At 38.5% G+C, this 14,153-nt stretch overlaps 1 pseudogene; it reads left to right on the forward strand.

Moving 5' to 3' along the window:
* Positions 1-14,153, forward strand: part of LOC148214178 (FRAS1-related extracellular matrix protein 1-like) — a 107,647-nt pseudogene that overhangs the window by 67,898 nt on the left and 25,596 nt on the right.

The raw sequence follows: 14,153 nt of genomic DNA on the forward strand, positions 1-14,153 counted from the left end.
GTGCTGAAAACCCACCAGAAAGCACTGCCGTGTGGTGTCCTCACAAGGAGCAACTGTCTGATCTTCCATCCTCTCTTTGTCCAGAGAGGTTTGAAGTGCATCAAGCTTCCCCCAAGCTTTTTCAACCATGAAGTGTTGAACAAGACTTCATTCTTCACTGCAGTCATCAGCTCCGCTTTTCATGGAACCATCCTTGGTACTCCATTTCTTCCTTCAGAAGTCCCCTATTTTGAGTGTTTTGAAAACAAAATCATTCTAATTCACTTTGAGTTGGATGCTGGCTGGATAAAATTTCACAGGAGGTGATCTGGGATTATCTCAAAGGTGTTTCTGTGAGATGAGCTCTGCCACCTGTGTGTTTAATCCTTGCCAGTTTATTTGAGCTGCTAGTGAAGGGCTGAAGAACTAGGTTCAGGTGGCCATGAATGCTCTTTAAAGGAGGAAGAGGTACCACCAACTTTGAAAGAGGAAGCAATGCATCCTTTCTGTAAGAGGCTGTCCCTTAACTAAGATATTTGGGACAGCTTGTCTCCTGAGGTGAGGATGACTCCTTCCATTTTGTCTTTTTGAAAGACACTCAAGTCCAAGCTATTTCAATGAATCTTCGGGGCAGAGGGTGCAATTTAGTTGGAACAGCCAAGTTGTGGGGAAAGTTTTTGAAGATTGGGGCCACAGAGTTTTTATGTTTATTTTGTAGTTTGATTGGCAATCATGCTGCTCTAATATTACATTGTGATGGTTTTGGTGGAACATAATTATGAGTCACCTAGTATCCTAGGAGGAAACAGCATATAAACTAACATAATAAATAAATAACTCCTGAGGTAGGACAGCCTGTGGGCTTTATCCACAGAATATCTGCAGTGCCATCCCGCAGGCTTCAGCAAATGTCCTCTGTAGATGGAACTTAAAACAATTCTGACTGTTCTTTTGCACCAGCATTTAGCCTTTATCAGTCCTGGTTATTCCTGCTGTATGCTCAGTTTCAGTTAAAAAGTGACCTGTGTAAAAATGGATGTCCTTATACCAGATACAGTGGTATAAGCGAGAGTGAGCGAGCATGGTCATGTACATACATGTATTTACTTCTAGATATCCATTCCATGATGCTTTTCTGGTTGAATCAGCTTGGAGCACCCTGAAATGAATTTCACTCAGGAGAACATAGAAATGAAGTATGCCACTTCCATACTAATGCAGCAGTTCAGTCAAATCTTAATCTCTTCCAAATGTATGTGACAGATGGCCAGAACAGTTCTCCACCAGAAACTTCTACAACTTTATTAAAACTGTGGGCAAAGGTAGGACAAGAAATTTTTAGATGATTTGGAGACCTTTTGAAGAAACTGTCTCCTTATAAGACACTCATGTGATTTTAAATGCATGGGTGAAGTTTATGCTTTAGTGAACCGCAAAGATGCTCTCTGTTTCCAGTGTTCCAGTGAACAATCTCGTTAGAATCTAGTCCATTATGTGCATAACAAATGACACAAGTTTACAAGTCTATGGAATATTATTACTGTAGTCCCTCATGTCTGTTCATGATGAACAATGAAATAGGAAACGCTCTGTTCTGAGGTCTTCTTACATAAATAAATCCAGGAATATTCCAAATGAATTTCATAACTGTCAAGAGTTTAGATAGCTCAAGCTCAAAGGCAAGTTCTTATACAATCTTAAAAATCTTTTATGAATGGGAGGGAGACAGAATTAGAAGCCAAACTAACTCTTCTCTATGTTGGAGCTGTAGGGAAAGAGGTGGGGGTGCAAAAGGGGGTGGATAAAATCCGAAAAAAAATGTATGTGAATAATGGTGTAAGATTTGTTCCAAGTATTGTTGCTAAGTCCTTTTAGAAGTGAATAGAAATCACATGGAGATACCCAGGACTCTTTTGAGCATTCAGTATTTCTAAATTTGTGCCAGGTGGCTGTGGTTTATTGAACATAGGTTTTTGTGCAATCATACTCCTGTCAGGAAGAAGATTGGCATAAGAGAAATGGAGACGACTAAATCTCTGGGGGTCTTTTTTGGCGAAAACCCTTTACTGCGTCCTCCTGTGACTTGTGCTCATAACTGCTGAAGAAAACAGGGCCTGCCATCTGTAAACTGTGATTCATAAACACACTGTCAATCTGCCACGTTACCCTGACATCACAAAATAACAAGGAGCAGTATTATAATAAAGAGGGGAGGCTTGCAATCAACCAATTAAGTGCATCTAATTTATTTCTGTTACAGCTGAGGCTTTATTTATTAGTAAACAGCTGCATTTATTACAGGGATTTAGAAAAGAAAATCTAGGAGAGTGCCAAATGGCATTTTTGATCATCTATTAATCCTAAATAATCATCTGGGTGTTTCATGAATTTTAGGAAAAATAAAAATAATCCCTGGTTATATAGCAACACTGCAAGTCAACCTTGTGTATTTGTACAATGCCTTATCCCTGGATTTACTCCTTCGTTCTCAAATGAAAACTGACTCAGGAGTCAGCTAGCCTGTGAATACTGCAACCCTGGGCTTCTTAAGATGCATCTGCTGAGTTGGGGCATCACACTTGAGAGTGGCTTGTGTGAAAACCATGTTTTAGGCCAGATATCGGAGAGAATAGACTTGCAGTGGTGGAAATGTGGGTTTTAGGATAATCTGAGGCTTATTCTGAAGGGCAAACTCTTGAGCTTTGACTCACGTTGTTCCGTGTTTAAAAGCATTGTGCAAAAACAGAGCTTTGACTAGAGATGATGCTCAAGCATTTCATAGGGAGCCTTCTCTCAGTCAGGAGACTCTTATGAGGTTTGGCAATATTTCATTCTTTCACAAGCTGAATAACAAAATGGGAAGTAGAATCAGCTTTAGCCACGGGCCTTTTACAAGGCTTTTCTTTATACCTACATACTTTTCTCAAAACGTCTAGAATTTACCAATGGCTTGTCCAAATCAATTCATATTTAGAAAAGGCAAGTTTGCAATTAATAACTGGAAGAGGAACTGGAGGATGCATTGAAACAAAGGGGTACTCTTTTTCCAATGCATCCCAACATTGAATTGTTTCTTGAGTTCTCAAAGCTTTCTTCCCTACTGATGGATGATGAATGTCTGTGTAAATCTCTCCCTGTTTTACTTTCTCAGTTAATGAGGCAATAATACATGAAAATGAAGTCAACCTCTGAGTGAAGTGGGAAAGGGTAACACTGTGGCACACATAGTTATAATCTTTTCCAGCTGGGATCACAAAGCTAATACAAGATCAAGAACTTTCTTTGTTAACAGATTCCCTTTAATGCATGGCAAAGATCTTTCAAGACATGGGTACATTTGCATGTTGATATATTAGAAAGTCGCACACTCCAAGTGCACTTTCCCTGTTGGCTAATCCATATGGGTAAAAAAGCTTTTTCCTTGTTTCAGAAATTTCTCTTATGGTATATAGTTGTAGCTGTTGTTTCAGCCTTGCCATTTTCTTCCACCCTGCAAAACTATTTCAATGCATGTATTTATTTATATACAGTATTTAAAATATGAATACTCTGCCGTTCAATTGTATGATCCTTGGGATGATTTATGATATATTATAATAATCCACACCTACACAATAACCTAGTGATCTTTCATCTCTAACCAATGGATAGTGATAGAGGGTGTGTCGCTCCAGTCTTGCAGTCTCAGGGCAACTTGCAGTTCAACCTGAGTGTTCATTTTCACTGAGTAAGCAAGCATCTTGCAGCTCAGAGGCTACATCTTTAGTCAATGGAAGTTTGGTCAGTCTTTGTTCTTCCTGGGTGGAAGCACACGAAGCTTTCTATTTGCTGTTGACAAAGCTCTGGCTGATGACAAAGACATGGATGTGCTTCTGTTCAGTTGTGTAAACCCAAGCAACATTTTAAATTGTTGTTAGTTGGAAGTCACCGCATTCTTTCAAACTGCTGTCAGATTAGTAATCTCTAGACAAAGAACAGGGAGAGTGATAGATAAAGATGGGATACAAATTAAATCCTTAACTCTGTATCTACACCCTACTGGCCAATACAATATGATGTACTGAAAAATCTGTGCAATTGGAGCCACGCCCTCAACATTTTGAAGCACTTTTTTGTTATTTTTTTCAGCAAGTAATGCTGCATTAATAATTTTAAATCTAGTTTTCCTATGGTCAGCAAGTTAGAAATAGGTATAAAAATATAACAAATGTAAACCTCCCAGCTCTCAGTACTTCAGTCAGTGAAATGTTAGAGGTGAAGCATGTCTGCATGTGTAGTAACATTCCTGACAGTAAGAAACAAACCTTGGCAAAGATGAAGCAAGTTCATATCTTTAACAGAAAGAAGTTTTCTTTAAGGAAGTACATGGTGGGAACATCTAACTAACTATATTCAGTCAGGAGAAGGATCCAAAGGCAAGAGCTCCATGTATGTGTGCCTCGGGAACAAAGGCAGAAGAAAGACCCAGAGATTTACAAGAATAGCTAATGTAGATATATTCATAGACATAAGGCAGAATGAGAGACAAAAAGGAGACAGAGTGGACACTTTCTGTTTAGATCCCATTGTCATTCTGGACAATGAAATCTTAAAGAGTCAAAGCCACTGAAATTTTTCTGACATTTTTCATGGGAAATACAGATCAAAGCTCTGGCCATCCAGATCTAACTAAACTATAACTCCCAACATACCTCACTACTGGCTCTTTCATGGCCATTCTAGATGAGGCTGTTTGTTCAGCAGCATCCAGAGGACCACAGAGTCTTTATCCTTGTCTCATAAATGCAAACAAATTCATTGGCCAGAAATCATGACAAAAGATATTCTGATTTAAGTACTTTGTCAAGTACCTGTAAAATTCACAATTGCCTTAAAGAAATTAACAAAGGTTTCTAAAAAATGAATATTTTGCTATGATTTCTCAAAACATTTTCTCCTGATTCTAGGTCAGTGTCACTGTGCTTGCACTTTGCCATATGCTGAGTTTCCTGGAGTCCTGAGCTTGGTATTTATTTTCCCAGACTTTTCCTCACCTCACTTGGCGACATCATCAGAGCAGTGATGCTGTCACCAAGTCAGGTGAGGAAAAGTCTGAGAGTAAAATGCCAAACTCAGAAGCTCCCAAGAATCCAACAAACCAATCCTTTTTTAATATAAATTTTATTGAAAGTTTTAACAACAATAAGAGGAACTAATACAAACTAAAATAGAATGAAAAATAAGAAAAAGAAAGAGAAAAAAAGAAAAAGTTAAAAGTGAAGAAAGAAAAAAAGTAGAAGAAAATTAGAAAAAATATAAAGAAAGTTATAAGGAATTTCTGTGATGGGGAGAATTTCTGTGATAAAGATGAATGTTCTGCCTAGAATGCTGTTCTTGTTTCAGACAATACCTGTCTGAACTGATGTACCATTTAAACAATGGCAAAAAGGTATAATTAAGTTTATATGGCAAGGGGAAAAGCCATGAGTTAAATATAAAGTGTTTTTGTTGTTCAGTCGTTAAGTCATGTCCGACTCTTCATGGCCCCATGAACCATATTGTGCCAGGCCTTCCTGTCCTTCACTGCCTCCCTGAGTTCGCTCAGTTTCATGCTTATTGCTTCAGTGATAAGGTGTTACAAGATGCAAAGAAAAGAGGAGGATTGAGTTTACCTGATCTGAAATTATTTTGTAGCTTGTTGCTTGGTTTGGATGAAAGAATGGGTACTGCTGAGAAATAAAAGACTTTTAGAGTTAGAAGAATATGACTTGAGATTTGGGTGGCATGGATATTTGTGGTACAATAAAGTCAAGATTAATGTAGATTTTAAAAATCATTATGTGAGACATGACATATTGAGAATATGGAATAGATACAAACCCAGGTTGTGCTGGAAAACACCTTTGTGGCTCTCTGCACAAGAAGCATTTTATAGATGAGAAATAATAGGCAAACACAAACGGCTAACTTATCGTGAGATACTGGAATTTTATCAAGGGGAATATAAAATAAAATCAAGAGAACAACTGATGACAGAGGGACATAGTTGTCAATGGTATTCTTACTTACAGTTATCAGAAAGGTTAAAGCAGAAAAAAGAATTCATGGTATTGAGCAATGTAAGACAGAATTTGAAACAGAATTGTGTAAAAATGATGTAATTGCTAAAATGTATGAACTTTTGTTGACATTTGAAACAGAAGAAGAACAGGTCAAAGAATATATGATAAAGCAGGCTAAAAACTTTGGTTATAATATATAAATGGAACAATGGGAAAATATGTGGTTGAAAGGATTGAAATTATGTTATAATCTAAGGATAATTTTTATAAAATCATGTACTGTTGGTATATGACACCAGAAAAATTATCTAGAATGTATAAAGGTACTTCAAATTTATGCTGGAAATGTGAACAAGAAGGGTCATTTTATTATGCGTAGTGGATGTATAAAAAAGCTAGAAGATTTTGGGCTCAAATACATACAGTGATTCAGAAGATTTTAAAGATTAACATTCAATTGAAGCCAGAACTTGTCCTCCAGGGACTGACAGATAAGCAGTTAGAAAGAGCCACAGAACAGAGTTTTCATATATGAGAACTGCAGCGAGATTATTGTATGCACAAAGATGGAAAGATTTGGCAATACCTACCATGGAGGAATGATTGGTAAAGATGACAAAATGCGCTGAAATGGCTAAATTGATCTGTTTGATTAGAGAAAAGTCAATATCTACATTTATTTGTGTCTGGAAATCCCTTATGAACTTTTTACATAAAAGAAAAAAAAATGAATTTATGACTTATGGTTTTGATGATTAGACAGGACAGATTTTAGAAAGAAGAGAGTCATGATATAACTTTAGAGAGAGAGGTTAAAATATAATTGTACTTATAACTGCTGTGGAGAAGATTGGAAGCCACTTCTTTATAAGAATCCAACAGTCCAATCCTAACCTACATATATTCTCCATATATTTCCTGGTAGGAGAGAATTCTGCTACTTGAGGTGGGTTCCTGAGCTTGTTGGTGACAAAGGCAATATATATTTATACATATAAAAAGTAATTTGCAGTTTCCAGGAGTGTATGATCCACAGCAACCAGACAAAATATTAATATAGGAATTTAGCTAGAAAAATGGGAGGGATATCCATTCGTGAAGACAACCAGATTTCTGAACCTAAGTGGAAACCCCTCCAAGGAAGCATCTAAGCCAAGTGACTAATGATGAAGTTTAATAAGCAAGCAAGTCTACCAATATTAACCCTTTCCCTAACTGATAGCAAATAACATAATGTTCTGGGTAAAGAAATATTATAAAGAAAAAGAACTTGAATATAGAAAGACAGCAAGATATGAGGATTAGCTGCCTATTAGTGAATTTGTGGGTTGCAATTAAAGGCTTCTAAAACTAGAGTTTCTGTTATCTGACAGACAGTAAATCCTTTGGAGAAAAGCTCCTCCTTCCAATTGGATTTAAACTCTTATGCCTGAAGGGACCTGTTATTTAGACGCACATTCCACCTTTGGGCCTAAGCTTGTAGTGGTTTGCGTCCTCTTCAGCTTGGCTCAAGAAACTGTTCAAAACTCAGCCTGGCTCTGCCCTAACTCCCCGGGGTACAAAAAGGAAGGAAAGGAAAATGCATCCAGTTTTCAGAGTTCTGCTACTATATCAATATAGTTCCAGTCAAACTTGTAGAGTCAGTTTCTCGGTCAAGCCTACCTCGAAAGACTGACAGCTGTGGATGCTGGTGGGAACAAATGCTGGTGTTTCACTCCCAGAAAATCCATGGAAAGTCTGGGTAGTGTTTATCTTCCCTGTAACAAAAACCTTACATACTTTTAGAACTTTCTGAAATGTTCAGTTTTCTGGCCATTTTTATTTGCTTCTTGCTTTTTTTTTTTTTTTGGCTATTAAGTAGAACAGTGTGGGACTCACCCCAAAGGCAACTTTTTTTCTCTCAGTACTTCCTGAACTGACTATACAAAATTGCATAGCTGCATGGTCAGCCTAGGACATGCTGCAAAGAATTTGTGGATAGGCCCATGTTGCAGACTCTTTGGAGAGTTTTTCCAAATTGCAGAGCATTTCTACAGTTAAAGGAAGGAAAAAAGGGAGAGCTCTGCCACCTCATATTTTTAAAAAGTACATCCATCCCTTTATGTTTTGAAACAGTCCAGTGAGTTTTTGTTCAGAGTTTTAAATTAAAAATTTGGAGAAAAACTGCTGGCTGGCCCATAAATCTGCCCTGCAAAGCAGATAATAAAACATCAAAATTTCACCAACTATCTTTCTGTAATCAAATACGGTCTAGATATCTTGGTGGGGAATGCTGGAGTAAAGTCAGCAATCACAGCACTTGTTGTCACAAATAACCATGGGCAAGCATATAAATCAGTGTTGTCCAAACTTGGCCACTTTAAGATGAGTGGACTTCAACTCCCAGAATTCCCCAGCCAGCCATGCTGGCTGGGGAATTCTGGGAGTTGAAGTCCACTCATCTTAAAGTGGCCAAGTTTGGACAACGCTGATATAAATATACATCTCTAGAGGTGACGTTTAAATTGCTACGTAGGATGGGAAAAGCCACAACCTTCAGGGCAGATTTCTCTGAAATGGTACCCATTTCACATACAGTCAGCTAGACAGGTAAATGGAGTCATTTCTTCTGCCACTGACCGTGGAAATGGATCCATCTGAGGTGCATCTGTGTATGGGAGAAAGCATATGTGTTTGTGAATGTGGAGGAAGGAGTATACATGTATACACGCAGGTGCAATCCCAGGGGATTTGCACCATTACTGAGTGCAAATCTAGGAGCCTGGAACTTCCTACTAATAGTGAAGGAAGTTTTCAGCAGTTCAAAGGACTGATGTAAAACAAAAATGGTCACAGGAAGGTCATTTCAGAATCCCTCGTCTTCTCACCAACTCCAGTGTCCTATTCCCAGTTCTGAGCTAACTTTGTGCCCCTGTGCTTGGAATTTATGTTTTGGAAAAACATCCTGGCAACGGCTATATGCATGGATTTTCAACTAGTTTTAACAATAAGCAAGACCTGTGAAGAAGCTATCTTAAAATCTCAAGGGGGGTTGTTTTTGTTGAACAGAAAAAATGCCAGTCGAGTCTTTTTACTTGATTCAATTACTTGAAGTGAGCCAAGAATGGAGAAGGCAGCTGGGGCAATGGAAAAAGAGACAGAACAAGAGGAGAAGTTCCAATACTATTCCCCAAGTATTCCCTTGACTGTTAAACAAAGACACATCCACCCTTGACATGTGACACCAGCTAATGCAATGGGGCTTGTTCTGACAATTGTCCTGTTTCTTTTGGGCTGTAAATTCTAATTGAGGTTACAGCCCTTCTTAGGTTTCACTGTGGCTTCCATTAAAAAGTAAGGTCTTCTTTGAGTTGAGCTTGCTTTTTAATGGAAGGCTTTAACCCTTCTGTTTGCCACAGCCTTCTTCCAGTATGTTTTTGACATCCAGGCCTAGCTCAGAGACTGATGATCTCCTATCTAACTGCTAACTAAGTCCAGTTCAGCTCAGCTTTCTCAAGATCAGCCAACGTTGGCTAGAAGCCCTCCCTTATTAGTGCATTATGTTGAAGCATGGATAAGTGAAGCAAGGGAAATCATGGCCAAAAAAGCAATGAGGGTAAGAGGACCTGCCTGTCACTATTATGGTTTAGGGATATTAGTGGCTGGGTGTGGGCTGCAACAAATCCAGTTTCAAGAGAATCACTTTTGGCAGGATTATAACAATGCATAACCCCATCACCTTGTAGTGCCACGCTGGGCTTACTATTAGGGCATTTTGTCCATAATACATGTGGCCCTCTTAATGTAATTGTTCTTTGCATACAAATGGGTCACTTTTAACAAAAAGCCAGTTTAGATTCATTCATCATGAGAACAAGACTTGCACGATCACATCTCTGTCACGGTTGCCTGAATCTGTGTGCCAAGCACGTCTGTAGCGATACAGCCAAACCTTCTGGCTATGACCCTGATTTTCTAAGGAGGAGTGTTAATGCAAAGGTGCCTCTTTTATGTCTGTGAGCCCTTTCTGGATAAATAGCTCATGCAGGAAGTAAAGCACCTTGTTCAATAAATTCTAGTCGTTGCAATACAGTACACAGCTGGTGCCAAAGAAATACATTTCGCAGGCTGAATCTGCAGAAGTCTCTTGCTTTAAATGTGATGAAATGCTCGACCTTTGCATCTCTTTCCAGCCCAGATTTCTCATTCCCACAATGATTACTGATATTTTTGTTGATATATTTTATTTTTTTTTCCTTGCATGCACCAAGCTGCTTTTCTTGCTTGTGTTGCCTTCCCCCTCCCCAGTCCAGCTCTCTCCCCATACAGAAATAAGCCTCCCTACCCTTTGATTTTCTTTTTCCTTGCCTGTGATGTATCTCTTTTTACCCCTCCCCCATTTCTTTTTTAGAGGACATTGTTCTGTTCACCAAACCTGTAACTTTAACAGAGGGTGACAGGGTGACCTTGACGACAGATGTTCTTATGGCAACAGATGGCAGTGGTAAACCCGAGAAGCTGCTGTATGCCATTTTGTGCCACCTGTGCATGGTCAGATTGAGCACATCAATTATCCCAGCGTGCCCATTCCCTGCTATAGGCGCTTGGATGTTGTGGCCCAGAAGGTTTGCTACATTCATGACAATAGCCACAAGGCAAGTCAGGACTCATTCAGGTGAGAACCTGCCCTTTTATCTTCTCCTTTCTCCGTCCCACCTGCTTTTGCAATATGGATAAGGAATATATCCGTCGGAATACTAAATGTTAACATGACTTCTTCACAGTGTTCAGGGAACATAAAGTTATTACAGTAATGAAATGATGGCGTAAGTCAGGAGAATAAATAACATATCTTATCAGGGCAGCAAGAGCCAGGCTTTGAGGAACTCTAATATTTTAAGCCCTTCAATCAAAAGCAGTGCGAGATGAGCACATTTGGTACTGCAGGATATTTGTACTGGCTTTTAAATTAATTAGCATCTGATATCAGATCAATGCACTGCAGTAGACCTCAGACTTCTAACTCTCCTCTTATAGACTACAAAGATCAGCTAGCCGGGAGAGAATATCCTTAATTCGGTTACTGTTATCCTGTGTTTGAAATTGTACTTGATGTCTCTGGGGTAGCTTTTTCCAGTCAGCAGGAAAAAAAATAGTACAATATTGTCTGAAATCAGTGGTAGAAGTTAATCCAGATGGTAGTGTCATTTCTAAAGAAAAGCATATGTTGGCTATTATAGTACTTAAATGTAATGGTTTTATATACCTCAAGTGGGTAGAATAGAAAAAAAGATCCGGCAAAATTTCCTCTCTCCCCCTTTTTTATTTAACAAGTATAGCAGAAAATAGATTTCATCCTCTCTTCCTACTGAATTTCCCAACAGATGTAGCAAGTTTAATGGATTAGAAGCTCATTAATATTATTCTCTTTTAGGAGAAAAGCACCTTTACTGCTTAAATCAATAACAGGATAAGGTCTCAATTTATAGCTCACTTTTTGCTTTTTTCATGAATGCATAATAATAATAATAATAATAATAATAATAATAATAATAATAATAATAATAATAATAATAATAATACTGCTGCTGCTGCTGCTGCTATGTCCTGCCAATCCAAGCATATGATTGTAACCATTGAGGGGACGATTGTTTGAAGAGATGCAGGCAAGGAGCCATTCTGCCTCCTCCCCTCTGCCTTTTTTCAAAAACCTCCTCCTGTACTTGCTTTTCTAAAAATAAAAATGGTGCTGGACTTACCTTTTTTTTCCCTCTGTCCCGGTTTCAGATGGAAAGTTATTTACACTCTCATTGCTACCAAATAGGCACTCTAATTAATTTTATTCTTGCAATGATTAACTGTGTATAACTTCCTAAGAAATGAGTTAAATTAGCAAGGGGAAGAAAGATTCAGTAAATCATATAAACGGCCTCTAAGTGAGGTTAAGACCGTCATTAAATAAATCACAGGTCCTAAAACCTGGCTTCCTTCTTTTGTATGCATAAAATACATCTTTCTTCATGTCGTCTTGTCTTTCTTCCTTAAACAGAGGGGGGGGGGTAGGTTCACTTTCAATAGGTCATTGGCAAAACCTAAACATATCTTGGATTCAGCAAACATTCTTCCCTTACCCCTTCATTTATGACCCCTTTCTTTCCTCAGTCTGTACCCCTCTTTTTTCTTTTTGCTTACCAGCCTCTCTCTCTGCATTTTTCTTGTTTCTAGACCTACCTTTCCCAACTTTGCCATCTAACAGCAGCCTGACATAATATGGACCTGTTGCAAACAAAACTACCTCGCAACTATGCTGGCACCAAAAATTGGGCCAAAATGTTAATAGCACAGCTTAAATTGCTGCCAAAGTGAGTACGAATTTTGGAGTTCTCACACAACACCCTTAACCTGGTTACTGCATTAACTCGTTTTTAGGTTATGCACAATACATTGAACCATAAAGGAACCATATAGGCTGGCTTGTGTAACATGTTAAACCATTAAACAATCACCTAGATTTACCATCTTGTACCAATGCAGTCTTTAAATAACCTACTAAGTGTGTTTAGTTAATGCAGCTTTCATTAAGCTAAGTAACACAAAAATCAGACAACAGGGGAAGAAACCAAAAAATACAACCCAGGCTAGGTTTTGTCCCTCTTCTATTTGTCAGTGAAAGGCTGCTCCCATCTGTTTTTAGTAGGATCCTTCCAGTCCTATGATAAACAAACCATTATTGTGGCACCCAAAAGCATGTTGCTAAAAATATTCAAGATATAGATGAATAAGCTAGCAGCATCTGCAGGAGGGGCAAGGGGATCAGACAGGTGTCAGCAGCCTCTTTTCGGTGTGTGGCAAGCCATTGCACACATGTTCAAAAGGGGAGGAGCTTATGTCCTGACATTGCGATGCAGCTTTTGTCATTCTGATGAAAGTGGTAAGCTTCTGTAGACATCACTGGTACAAACCTCTATCTGATAGAGAGCTGGAGAACTACAGGGGAAATAAACACAAAGCATACTGGTATACAATATGACTTATTGTGTTGGATCTAATGCTGATAGCCAAGAATGAAGGATTAGTAAATTAGATAGATGATCTTTAAGAAGAATTTAGATTAATCTCTACAGGGATAGAGATTAGAATGGCCTTGTGAAGTTAAATAACTCTCTAAGAGGTCTTGAAGATTTTCTTATCTGCAGGAAAGTTAATGTCGGTCTTAATCAATGTTTTCTGCTTTCCTGACCCAAGAGGCTTTCTGTATCTAACCTAGATTTGGCTCTTGGTTTCTAAAAATATCTTATCAGATTTAAGCCTGTCTGTCTCTGCATTTACCCTAGAACAGGGTTTCTCAACCTTAGCAACTTTAAGATATGTGGACTTCAACTCTCAGATTTGAATTCTAGTAGTTGAAGGCCACATATCTTAAAGTTGCTAAAGTTGAGAAACACTGCCCTAGAAATTCTACTCCTTTGTCTCCAAAATGTGAGCTGTATTGGTGCATGGATATACCTGTCTTGGTGCTCTTCACTTTGCTGCTTTCTCCTTTATTTCAGCAGAGGAAAGCTTGCCAAGAATATCATAGAAGTGAAAGAGAAAGTAAGAAAAGCATTTACAGTTTATCACTCCCCTTTGTCCACTTTTCCAGACTGAGACTGGCAACTGAGAAATTGACCAGGAAGTAGAATGAGCAAGAGCAAAAAAAGCATTGCAAACATTTTTGGGAGGGAGGAAGGAAGGAAGGGAAAAAAAGGAGGAGTCACCCAACAGAATGGAGAGCAAGAAAAGTAGAAAAGTGAAGCCAATCCATTTACTCACCTCTCATTTTACTCTTTCTCTGTATATGTGCATTGGTTCCCCCCCGCCCCCCAGAGTTCTGAAAGTTAGGATTTCATTGACATTGAATGACATGGAGGACACCCCTGGAATTTAGGCAGTCATGAGATTTGGATAATTGAGGTTTAGATAATGGGCGGTTTTCATTATATCTGACACATCTGTTCAGCGTAAAACTTACATTCTCTCCCATTTTAAGATTAAAAATTCCAAATTGATCTCTGTTGGTAGCTTGGAAGCAGCTGCTAGCATTATGTTGTCAGCTCTCAACCATTTAACTGGATCTTTTCCCGAAATGGAGGTTGAACACATGAAAGAGATTAC

The sequence above is a fragment of the Python bivittatus genome, unplaced genomic scaffold (assembly GCF_059951505.1).
Source record: "Python bivittatus isolate LINGU-HERP-01145 unplaced genomic scaffold, Pbiv_v1 ctg000700_np1212, whole genome shotgun sequence".
Lineage (NCBI taxonomy): Eukaryota > Metazoa > Chordata > Lepidosauria > Squamata > Pythonidae > Python > Python bivittatus.